General features: G+C 37.6%; 1 pseudogene; it reads left to right on the top strand.

Moving 5' to 3' along the window:
- The first annotated feature begins 2,466 nt into the window (after positions 1-2,466).
- Positions 2,467-12,958, top strand: part of LOC149250414 (uncharacterized) — a 54,150-nt pseudogene continuing 43,658 nt past the window's right edge.

Raw genomic sequence — 12,958 nt, 5'->3', positions numbered from 1 at the left:
TAAATAATGCAGATAGTCTCTTGGAATTGCAAGGGCCTGGGGAACCCTATGAAAGCTGAAGCAGTAAAAGATTTATTAAGAATGGAACCCTCAGATATCCTCCTGCTTCAAGAGACAAAGATAGAAGAAGATTCTCTTCTATCGTTAAGTCGAACCAAGTGGAAAAAGAACTCAGGAAAAGCGGTCAGTGCCCGAGGTACTTCAAGGGGCCTTGCAACCTTATGGTCGGAGGATATGTTTCAGCTGAAGAGCTCCTTCGCAACCCAACACTGGATATACACAGATCTTCTACACCTCCCAAGTAAGATTTCTTTAGCTCTCTTCAATCTATATGTTCCTGTTAATTTTCTGGAAAAGAAGGATTGTTGGCATACTCTCTCAGATTTCCTAGAAATCTACTCCCCCCCAAACATCATTCTGGCAGGGGACCTTAACATCACACTAGATCCAAATGAGAAAAAAGGTGGAGTATGGGGTAAAGATCCCTTCCATGTCTCGGTGGAGTCTCTGATTCTCGCATGGGACCTACTTGACCTCAAACCCAAGAAAGGTCGTTATACCTGGACCAACAATAGAGTTGGTAATGCCAACATTGCTGCTCGTCTAGACCGATTTCTAGTTCAAAGTACTTTGATGGAGGGGAAGCATTTAATCTCTTCAAAAATCCTGCCCAAAATAACATCTGACCACAATCCCATCTCGTTGCTGATAGAAAAAGAGGAGGACTTGGGACCTATTCCCTTTAGATTCAGCCCTCTATGGGTCTCAAGAGAGGGCTTTATGGACACAGTGACTCTTGCTTGGTCGCAACTAGTTGAAGGATCCCCCAATTTTGTGTGGGAGTAGAAGCTTAAGCACACTAAGTTTGCTGTAAAATCCTGGGAAAAAATAAAAACCTCTATCCACTCCAACGAGCACTAGACAAAAGGTTGTACAGACTCTAGCCAAGATGCAATTAGGCATGGAAGGAACTGAAATCACCAACGCTCAGCTGCTCCTCGAATAGAACGCCTAGTTCAACTCTTTTCCTTCCTTTTAAAAGGAAGAGGAATACTGGTGCCTAGAGACAGAAACACAGCTTTCTTTCATAGACAATGCAGAGCTTGTCTCTCGCGGAATCACATTTCAGAAATATCCACCAGTGAGGGGGAAGTTATTAAAGGACAACCGCTCTTAAAACAAGCCGCCACATCCCATTTTCAGCATCTGTTCCAGGAGGATGGTTCTTCCGATGAAGACCTGGCTACTGACTTTTTGTCAAATATCCCCTCACCTGTCACAACAGATTTAAATGATGGGTTATTGAAGCCTTTTACAGAAAAAGAGATAGTGGAAGTCATTTGGTCAATGGAGCCAAATAAAGCCCCTGGGCTGGATGGCTTCACCATTCATTTTTACAGAGCTTGCTGGAATGTAATAAAACTCGATCTCCTCATAATGGTAAAAGCCTTTCAAAAGAAAGCCAAAGTGGGAGGGTGCACCAACTCCACCTTCCTTGCCCTAATCCTGAAAGAAGTTAACCCTGAGACTCTCGACAGATTCTGGCCTATCTCTCTCTGCAATGCTTCCTACAAGATCCTTTCCAAACTCTTAGCCAATAGAATCAAGCCTCTGTTAGGGAACCTAATATCCCCTCTGCAGGGCGGTTTTTTCAAAGGAAGACACTACATAGACAATGTGATCCAAGTGCAAGAAGCCCTCCACTCTAGCCACACTCAGAAGGAAAAAAGCATGCTCATCAAGCTGGATATGTCAAATGCTCTTGACCGGGTTAAACTTTCATTCCTTTCTAAAATCCTTCTCTCCTTCGGTTTCAGTGCTGAGTTTGTCAATTTGATAAAAGCATGCACTCACAGACCTTGGATAGCGCCCCTATTCAATGGTAGACTGGCTGACTTCTTACAAGCTTCAAGAGGGCTCCGCCAAGGATGCCCATTGTCACCCTTTCTTTATATCTTGTTGGCAGAATCCCTAAGCAGAAAGCTAACAGCGGAAATGAAATCAGGCTCTATCCCAGGCATCAAGGCAACAAGAGGAGTTGACCTAATAAATCATGCCCTTCTTTTGGATGATTCTCTCCTTTTGGGGGGTGCCTCGATTAAGATAGCAAAAGCTTTCAAATAAATTCTTCATAACTACTGCTCAATCTCGGGAGCCTTGATCAACAAAAGAAAAAGCGTTGTCTACGGCTGGAATGTAGATCATCCAACTATCCTTCGAATTGCCTGCACATTGGGTTTCCCTGGGTATGACAAATGGGAAAAGATCAAATACCTAGGCCTTCCCTTAACCCTGGGACAAAGCCCTCCCTCCCTCTGGATGGAAGTAATAAGCAAGATAAAAGCAAAAATAGCATACTGGGGAGGCCAATGGCTTACAAAGGCTGGGAAGATGGTTTTGATAAAGGTAGTCCTCTCCACCCTCCCCATATTCCAGTCTTCCCTCCTACTAGCACCCAAGACTATCATGGAACAGATCTCCAAGCTCCTTCGGGACTTTCTTTGGAATGGAGGCAAGGGAAATCAGAGCAAGTTACATCTGGTAAGTTGGGATATCCTAAAAAGACCACTCCAGCAAGGCGGGTTACACATACGAGATCCAGGCCTGGCAAATCTGGCTCTTGGTGGAAAAATCATATGGCAACTGTATGCAGATAAAAATCATCCTATCAGTAAGATCCTCTGGAAGAAATACCTAAAGGGAAGCTCACTGAGAAACCTCACAACAACATCTACTCCAACAGGAACAACAATATGGAATTTAGTCAGAAGAAGCATCGACCATGTACAACAACATTTATACAGAATTCCAGGCAATGGACAAAGAACATTACTGTGGGAGGATACTATACAAGGTAATTCCCCTTTGGCCACCCTAACCTCCTGCAATGATTTAAAAGATCTGGCTAGTTAACAAAGGTCTCGTTCGGCTAGCAGATATTTGTTCTTGGGACAACAAAGGGAACTGGGCAGGATGGAATTTTCCAGGGGTTCCCGACCACCTGGAATCCTAGAAAAACTTGTTATGTGTAGCACTCACTGGTCTCGCCCCTATCCATTGCTCATCCAAAGACAAATGGGGGTGGGGAAGAACCGGAATATATACAGCAGCTCAAGGATTCTCCTCTTTACAAGCTATACATGCCCCCTTGCTAACATCGAAGCTCTGGAAATCTGTTTGGTCCCCCTTTAGTCTACCAAAGGTGAATTTCTTCACTCAGTTACTCATGCACAAAAAGGCTCTAAGAGGAGAAAATCTAACCAAAAGAGGATTTTACAACCCCTTTAGATGCAGCCTATGCAATTCTACTATCGAAACCTCTGACCACTTAATGGTTGACTGTGATTTCACACAAGCAGTCTGGAAGATGTTCCTCCACGGACTTAGTGGTCCCCCCCCAAGATATCAGTCGTCACCCTCTTCACCTCCTGGGTAGATCAAAACCCGGAGAAAATACTAAAAATGCAGTCTGGAAAAACATTTGGCAAGTTATTCCATAATGCCTTTGGTGGAAAGTATGGTTGGCTAGAAACGATTGCGTTTTCAAAAACAGGCTCCCGAACTCAGTGGAAGTGGCTACCAAAGTTAAATCCATCCTATTGGAAATAGTAGATAAAACAGTCTTTGCCTCCCCTCTACCACTAGAAGCTTCTGAGTAGATAGGATTCTGCACGTCAGGTGAAAGGAAAGATACAATCAGCAAACCGATGAATGCTCCAACCTAGCGATTACGTCTCACTGAAGGTGACTTTCTCGAGTGGTGGCAGGGAACCTCAAAAGCCACTATCTTCTTCGTGGAGTGTCCAAGGGGAACCTAGGAACTGCAGGTGCAAGAGGATTGATTCTCTCCCTGGATAGATCGAATAAAACTAGCTTCAGTTGGGGTCTAGGCATAATTTTGAACAATCAAGAAGAGAGTTACAGTCTCTTAAAAGCATGCCAGATTGCGAAGGATCTAGGATATAGAAAAATTCAAGTATTCAGAGACTCGAAGCTTCTGATTAAGCTCTTAAACTCTGAAGATCATTTTCATAACCCTGCTTTAAACAAAACCTTGCAACAAATTCGAAACTTATTGAAAGAATTTGACACAGTCAACTCATACCACATTCTGCAGGAATTAAATAAGCAAGCAGATTCACTGGCAAACAAAGGTTGTCTGCTGTCCCAAGGAAATCTCAACCTTAATGGAGGACCCTGCTCAACTCATCCCTTGCCTTAACCATCCTATAGTTGACAGATTTGCGCTCACTGGCCCCAATATTCAGAGTGAGAGTTGTTTAAGGAATTCAGCAAGGCACATTCAGGAATGCCAAGCAAAAAGCAGAATGAACAACAAGCGTAAGGAACAACTTCAGAAGGATTAGCAGCGGAAGGAATAGTAAGCATAAGGAACAACAAGCAGAGGGAACAACAACAGAAGGAACAACAGGGGAAGGAATAGCAGGCAGAAGGAACAACACGTAGAAGGAACAGCAAGCAAAAGGAACAGCAAGTTGAAGGAACAACATCCGAAGGAACAGCAAGCATAAGGAACAACTGCAGAAGGAACAGCAACAAAGGGAACAGCACTCGAAGGAACAACAGCTGAAGGAACAACAAAAAAAAGGAACAGCAGCAGAAGGAACAGCATCCGAAAGAACAATAGGCGAAGGAGCAGCAAACAAAAGAAGGAACAGCAAGCAGAAGGAACAGCAAGCAGAAGGAACAACAATCAGAAGGAACAATAAGCATAAGGAATAACAAGCTGAAGGTACAGCAAGTCGATGGAGCGGAAAGCAAAAGGAACAGTAAGCAAAAGGAATGACAAGTAGAACGACCAATGTTATGTAAATTTACTTTTCTAGAAGGACAATACGTAAGACAATATTCAAGAATAACTAAAGATCTCAATGAATTTTCAAATATAAGCAATGGAGAAGGGACTACGTTCCCAGAGCACTCTCATTGTTCAGTATTTTTAAGTTACCGTCGATTACAATAGGAGCTTGCTCCACCTTTGGCAATATATCCATTACCCGTTCTTGTTAAAATATATATATATATATATATATAGAGAGAGAGAGAGAGATATATATATATATATATATATATATATATATATATATATATATATATATATATATATATATAAGCAATGGAGAAGGGACTACGTTCCCAGATCACTCTCATTGTTCAGTATTTTTAAGTTACCGTCAATTACAATAGGAGCTTGCTCCACCTTTGGCAATATATCCATTACCCGTTCTTGTTAAAATATATATATATATATATATATATATGGTTTTTAGGACTTCAGAAGCTCGATCGAGCACTTGAATTTTAAATTCAAATAATTTGATCGGGGGTTTCCTAAGCCCTCGATCGAGCTATGGAGTAAAAAAAAATTCAAATCCTTATGTGAATCCCATAATCCCATAATTTAGATTTTAGAATCAAGAAAGATCTAAAATTTAATCCATTGATAATTTAACCAAGTTGACATGATATTATTTAACTAAAAATGGGAATTCAACTGGATCTGGTTTATGAACAACATTATAATTTTTTTTATGTTATTGCATCGAGAGGTGTATTTTACAGCCTAGTATGGGGGCAAGATGTAAGTATGTTTGTGTGTGCTCCAAATATACCTTATCATATACCTTGAATTTTAAGGGATCATAAATTTACCTTCCACAAAAGTTTTTACCACATTAAAATTCCCAATTTTATTATAATTTTTTTTATCATGTCATGTACAAACCTTATTAATCTAGTATTGATATTAAAAAATATTACTACTATTAATATTAAATTATGAAATATGATATTAATATTAAAAAATTATTATTAATATATTTTAATATTAATATTATTAAATTGATTAATTTAGGATTAATACAATATTAACTTTAATATAATATAAATTTTGTTATATTATAATATATATTAATATAGTAGGATGTATATTAGCTCCAAATGTATATGGGATGGAAGAACAAAGACCTAGAGTGATAGAGGTGGAGACATAGATGGAGTGACAAGGGGGAGATGGAGATAAAGTGAGGGAGAGAGAAGAGGCGGAGTGAAGAAATAGAGCAGGGGAGGGGAGAGAGGGAGAGAAGGGTAAGAGAGAGAGAGAGGCAAACACAAAGACGGTAGAGAGGGAGAGGAGGAGAGAGTGGAGGAGAAAGAGACTGGGAGAGAGATGGAGTTGGAGGAAAATATAGGGAGGGAAGAAGAAATACATATAGAGAGAGAAAGGTGGAGAGAGAGAGGGGGGGGAGTGACAAGGGAGAGATGGAGAGAGAATGTGTATGTTTGGGGGTGAGATAGAAATACAAATAACGAGAGATGGAGAGAACGGGGAGAGCGAAAGAGAGAGGTAGGAAGATAGTAAAAAAGTTGGAGGATGAAGAGAGAGAGAGAGAGAGATGAGGGGGGGAGAGAAAGGGAAGTGGGAGAGAGAGTGAGAGAGATGAAGGAAGAGAGAGAATACTTGAGAGGGAGGAAGAGAGAGAGATGCCATTGGAGGGAGAGAGAGGGAGGTAAGAAGAAAGACATATAGAGAGAAAGGTGGAGAGACAGATAGGGGGAGAGGAGAGTAGAAGGCAAGAGAGATAGAAGGGGAGACAGTGGGAGGGAAGGGAAAGAGAGAGAGGGGGGGGGAGATAGAGAGGGGGGGAGAGAGAGGGAGATAGAGATAGATAGATATGGAGAAACAATGTGTATGCTTGCGGGTTGATATAGAGAGACTAAGAAGGAGAGATAGAGGGAGATATAGAGATATATATGGAAGGTGGAGAGAGGGAAGAGGATGAAGATAGAGAGAGAGAGGGAGGGAGAGATAGATAGATAGATATATATATATATATATGAAAAGAGAGAGAGTGTGTGTTTGGGGGGTGAGATAGAGAGACAAAGAAGGAAATATGGAGGGAGATATAGATATAGATGGAGGGGAGAGAGAAAGGGAAGAAAATTGTTTGAACTAGATGCATTGATTTTAATGTAGATGTTGAATTCTAACCCTATTTGATTTCTTGCATTAGATGCATTGATTTCTGTGTAGATGTTGACTTCTAATAATATTTGATTTCTTGCATTAGATGCACTAATTTCATTATCTTAGATGTTAATTTCTAATCTTGTTTGATTTCTTGCATTAAATGCGTTGATTTCAATGTAGATGTTGATTCCTAATCCTATGTCATTGCTAGCACTAGATGCATTGATTTCAGTGTCGATGTTGATCTATAATCCTATTTGATTGGTTGTATTAGATGCATTGATTTTAGTGTAGATATTGGTTTATATTCCTATTTGATTGTTTGCATTAGATGCATTGATTTCAATGTATATGTTGATTTCTCATCCTATTTGATTGCTTGCATTAGATGCATTGATTTTAGTGAAGAAATTGATTTTTTATTTGATGTAACTATATGTATGGTGTACATTAATTTCAAGGTAATTAGATTAATATTGTGCATTGATTTTAGTGTAAGCACAAAAAAATAATTGATGACATGCATTGATTTCTATGTTATAAGAATTCAACCATAAATAAAACACTTGAATTTTCATCTCAAATAAAATGTTCACTTAATTGAAATGCTTGCTTCTTGAAACTGTAAACTATTTGTAATTAACTACATTCTTATTATTCTCATTTTCCATGCTTCATATTGGATTGTAAAATGTGCAACAAATAGAACACACACACACACGCACACACACACACACACACACACACATCATGATGACTAAGCTCTTGTAGATAACCTCAAATGAAATAAAATTGAATAAAACTTATTTCAATCATAAGGAATTGATTGAAATACTTGGATAGCTAAGTAATTTTAGGAAAGTTGATAACATTAATATAAAAATATAGAAATGTTATTATATATATATATATATATATATATATATATATAATAAATCCCAGTATGATTCCAATATGATTGACTTATATCATGTTATGACTAAGCTCTTGTAGATAATCTCAAAAGAAATAATATTGAATAAAACTTATTTGTTGTTTACATGATATCTTTTAAAATTGAATAAAACCTATTTCAATCTCATTTGTGTTTTTTAATTGAACCTTGAGATTTAAAATTTGATTGAAATACTTAAAAAAGTTGACCATACAATAGGACATGGGTGGGTCACAAAAAATTTCATATATAGGTTTTTTTTATTATAATATGGATGACTTTAGAAATCAAATAATTTATTTTTAAAATTGAATTATATAATAACATACATGTTGATTGCACTAAAAGGCACTTTCTACAAGCCAATATGAAGCATGATTGTAATTCTTACCATGATCAATATTAAATTGATACATGATATATTTTAGTTCATTTTAAGAATCAAAGTGACTTGCATCATAGTAAGATCGTACTTATATAAGCTCTTGTAGATGACCTCAAAATAAATAAAATTTAATAAAACTTATTTATTGTTTACAAGACATCTTTTAAAATTGAATAAAACCTATTTCAATTTCATTTGTGTTTTTTAATTGAACTTTAAGATAGCCAAGAAAATTTAGGAAAGCTCATATTTAATTATATATAAAAAATTTAAAATGCATAACATTAATTTTTTTGGCATATTAAATTCCAATACATATAACTTAAATATCATGCTATAACTTAGTTGTGATATCCCCAAATTATGTAAATATTTTAATTATTGCAAACCAAACAATTTGATATTATTTTAAATATGGATTTATTTTTGAAAACTCTTATGCATGAGTGAATTACAGTTACTTGTAAATATTGTTTTACTTACTAAGTGGTTAGGAAATCAGTTATTGGGCTAACTAATTCTTAAGTATTTACTCAAAGAAGGATTAAGCGGATTGGGGTATCTGAGATCAGAAAATAAAGAAAAAGAAGAAAAGCTTGTGCTGAAACATCAGACAGATTTTTGATGCTATGTTTGGTTTAGACCAAATAGCCATTAGAGATATTTAAGATCTCGTCCAAGAGATAGTAAGAAAAGTTCCTAGGTACAAGAACAACTCGAGGGGAGACTACCACAAGAGTAGTCTCAAGGTTAGGAGACATATTATTGAGCAGCAAGTTTGAGTTGCAGGACAAATATGGAAGATTGGTGTGAACCAGATAAGTAAAATTATCCTGCAGATAAATCTAGAAGAATAAGTTATGTATTTTCTGAAAGTATTTTTGTGTTGAAGGCTATTAATATGAAGAAAGCACAAAAACTACGTAGAAGTTAAATATACAGGAAACCTGTAATAGACTATAGAACAGGTCAAATAGCTTGAGAACAAGCAGACTAACATACAAAGACATGTATCGAATGACAAACAAGTAGAATGTTAAATTACAAATCCGAAATAGGTACAGAATAAAAGGAAGAACTTCATAAAAGATTATTAAAAATCAGATAACAAAACTGTATACTAGTGTTAAGCGAGAAAAGAACAAGCATTAATAGTCTTTAGTTATCCTGCTAGCATTAATGATAATTTTTCCATGATAATGAAAGCCATTTTAGAACCAAGAACTTAGCATATCAAGTTTATGTTGATTTCGAATCATTCTGGCTATAATTAATAATATAACAATTTCAGGATAAAGTAGGGGCAAAAAACCCTGAGAGTAAGAGAAACTTTATGTATCACTAATGTACCAAACTGTAAGTGAAACTCTAGAATAATTTTAGATAACAATGGAACGAGGCATTGTAATCTCATAAATTAACCCCATATAACTCAATCTAGGTAATACAATAAGACCCGAGAGATACTGTTCAATCCTCTAAGCATCTGAACATTCCCAGTTATGACAAGTATCGAACACTGAAGGCACGACAAACATTTGTCTAAAAAGTCTTGTATACATTAAAAATCCAGAATCAATCCATAGTTTGGCTATAGAGTTTGGCCGCAAAGGTCGGGCCGGTTCGAATAGAAAATAGCCAGCCTCAGCCTCGCCTCATACGCCCAAAAACAAATACATACACCATCTCGGGTCGATAAACCTCCATGCAATTAAAAGAGACAGAGCTAGAAATATATGCTTAAAACTATTACAAATCCCTAAAACGACGAAATTCATTCGCAGTAAAACTCTGAACTAGATCAAATACCCGAAAAAGGACTGAGCTTCTAGCTTGAAGTCCAGCAAGATGGGTAAGAGCTCCATCCACCCTTCACCTGGGAGTACACTCCACCTACAGACCATACCTCCTTGGGAAACACAAGTTAAACTCCGTATACATAAAACCATAAGCATACAAATAACTGAAGTTGCAATGTAGTTTGAAACCTATACCTTTGATAGGCTCGCGTCATTATTGTTTCAATGAACCAGTAGTCACTTGAAACCGACAAGGTAATAACATAGACCACCATAGCAGGGAAGGAGAGCCGCGGCATTCAATGGCTCTAACACTCAACCAAAGAACACCAACAAAGACAAATCGAAACCCTCTTGCGGAGCAGGATGAAGACTACCATCGGAGGGGAGAAACAATGACCCAGAACTGCCAAGCCATCAGAAGCATAAGGACTCGAGTATGTTACCAACCGTAGGATCGAGATCAAGGTCTGATGACCGTAGATAGGGTCCGGAATACCAGAACTGCAGAGGAGCTCCATATCATTGAAGAATCTGGTAGGCCAGACCTTTTCCCTAGGCCGCCACAACAACCAGAGTAACTTCAGAAATTAATGAGACCAGGTGGCAGGCAAATGCAGTATCAAGTGTTAAGTTAAAGCTTAAGAAAATCATGTAAACCCTCAACCTTAGTTGATAGGATGGGTTGATCCCAGGTGTCTTTAAAACAAATGTAAATCCACAGTACTGACAAATCCTAGGAATGTATGTGGACCATCGAAATAATCTCAGAAGCCTTTGATAAAAGGGAACAAATTTAAAGTGAGGTTATAACTACGTTGTAAATATTAACATAACAGTATTAATGTTATAATAATGACATAAAAATTCCAACGATACATGAATGTTTATTATTCGAACTAAGTGGATAGTTGAATATTTACTATACAGTAATAGTTGGTAAGAAAATAAAGTTTTTCCTTTATATGTATAGTTGTGTTAAATATGAGGATTCATGACATATGATATCAGAGTGCTCAGGTTACCAAGCTGAGACCTCTGGAATAAACAAATAAAAAATTTGGTGATATACACGTAGGAAACAAGAAGTAGTTAGTATGAGAAGAACTGGGAATTTACCACCCAGATCCGTAATGGGGACGGGGCCCACGACATTTCAGGAAGGAAATCCTGAAGTTTGGGTATAGCTTGGTGATGAGCCATGGAATACCAACCCAAATATTATGGTGACAGTACAAGAATTAAAGGATGAAATGGCCTAGTTACAGGTAGACAATGAAAGACTAATGCAGGAACAAGAAAAAATTATGAAGAGTCTATCCGATAGACAGAATAATTGGCCACTGGTACCTAGTCCCGAACACAGAAATATGACAGAAGAACAAGAGTTTCAGACAGAGGATGTGGAAACTGAGGGTGGTGAGGAAAATCGTGAAGAAGAATCAGATAATGTGTCCAATCATAGGACACAGAAAAGGCAGAAAGTGGAACTTCAAGGGGAATTTCGAAAAATAAAGCCTCCTCTTTTCGATGGTGAACAGGAAGAAGCGGCTGAAGCATGGCTCATAAATATGAACAAATATTTCCAGCTATATGAATATGACCATAATCTGAAGGCTCGCCTGGCTATTTTTCAGCTGCAAGGAAAGGCCACACTATGGTGGGAAGAGGTAAAGACAGTTCGAGGAGTAAATGAACAAAGTATAACCTGGGAAAAATTCCAGAGATATTTTAAAGAAAAATATCTAACAAAGAGATTTTATGATGAAAAATCAAAAGAATTTCATGATCTTTGGCTAGGTCAAATGTCTATGGATGAGTTCATAACAAAGTTCACATCATTACTTCTGTATGTTCCTTACATACGCGAAGAAAAAGCAAAGGTGTAGAGGTTCATTAACAGTCTACCCCTATTCATGAAAGAATGACTAGAATTTGACAATCCAAAAACAATGGACGAAGTTATTCGTAAGGCACGGATCTGCTATCAACAGAACAAGCCAAAGGGAGACATGAGTAAGAGATGGACTGATAAAAATGGAAGTAAATTTGTTCCCAGTCATAAAGGGAATAAGGGCCCAGGCAACAAAGGACTGTACAAGGGTCAAACCAACCAGAATTTTAATAAAAACCAACCCAGATTTAAAGTACCAGGCGAAGCTAGAACTAATAAGCAAACTGGCAGAACTGAAGCAGAGTTAACTGCTAGGTCTCTTGTACAGTGTTGGGAATGCGAAGGCCTGCATTATTTCAAAAACTTCCCACGCCACAATGGAGTTGAGTAGATTTCACAAATACAAGAAGCCTCCATGGTAGGAGAAATAGCAAGGAGCATCCCTAAAATTAATGTCGGTCTGGAAGATCATCAAGCGTAATTTCAACCAACAATGATCGAATTTGAACGTAAACTTTTTGACCGAATTGTATCTATTTTAATTGATCCTGGGGCTACATTGAGTTATGTTAGCCCCAAGATTGTGGAACAATGTAAACTACAAGCAGTAAAGTTTAAAAATCCAAGGCTAGTACAACTAGCCACAGGAGCCAAAAGAAGAGTTTTGGCCAAAGTCAGTAATTGTCCTCTAGAATTAGCTAACCAATCCATTATGAAAAATTTGAACATGTTACCCTTAGGGTCATATGACATCCTTATAGGCATGGATCGTATATAAAAACATTGGTCCCTTATTAACTACAAGACCAAAACCATTAATTTCCGAAATGAGCAAGGGGAAAGACAAGGGATGCAAGGTATTCAGAAACCTTTGCAAATAAGACTTGTAACAGCTTCCCAATTAGAAAAATGCAGCAGGAAGGGTTGCAAAATTTATGCCATACAAGTAGGTTAT

This window comes from Pinus tabuliformis, chromosome 7 (genome assembly GCF_031772625.1).
Source record: "Pinus tabuliformis cultivar Carrire ecotype Pingquan chromosome 7, CPIR1, whole genome shotgun sequence".
NCBI classification, from domain to species: Eukaryota; Viridiplantae; Streptophyta; class Pinopsida; order Pinales; family Pinaceae; genus Pinus; species Pinus tabuliformis.
Note: the sequence above shows the minus strand (reverse complement) of the source record. Positions and strands in the feature narration are given on the sequence as shown.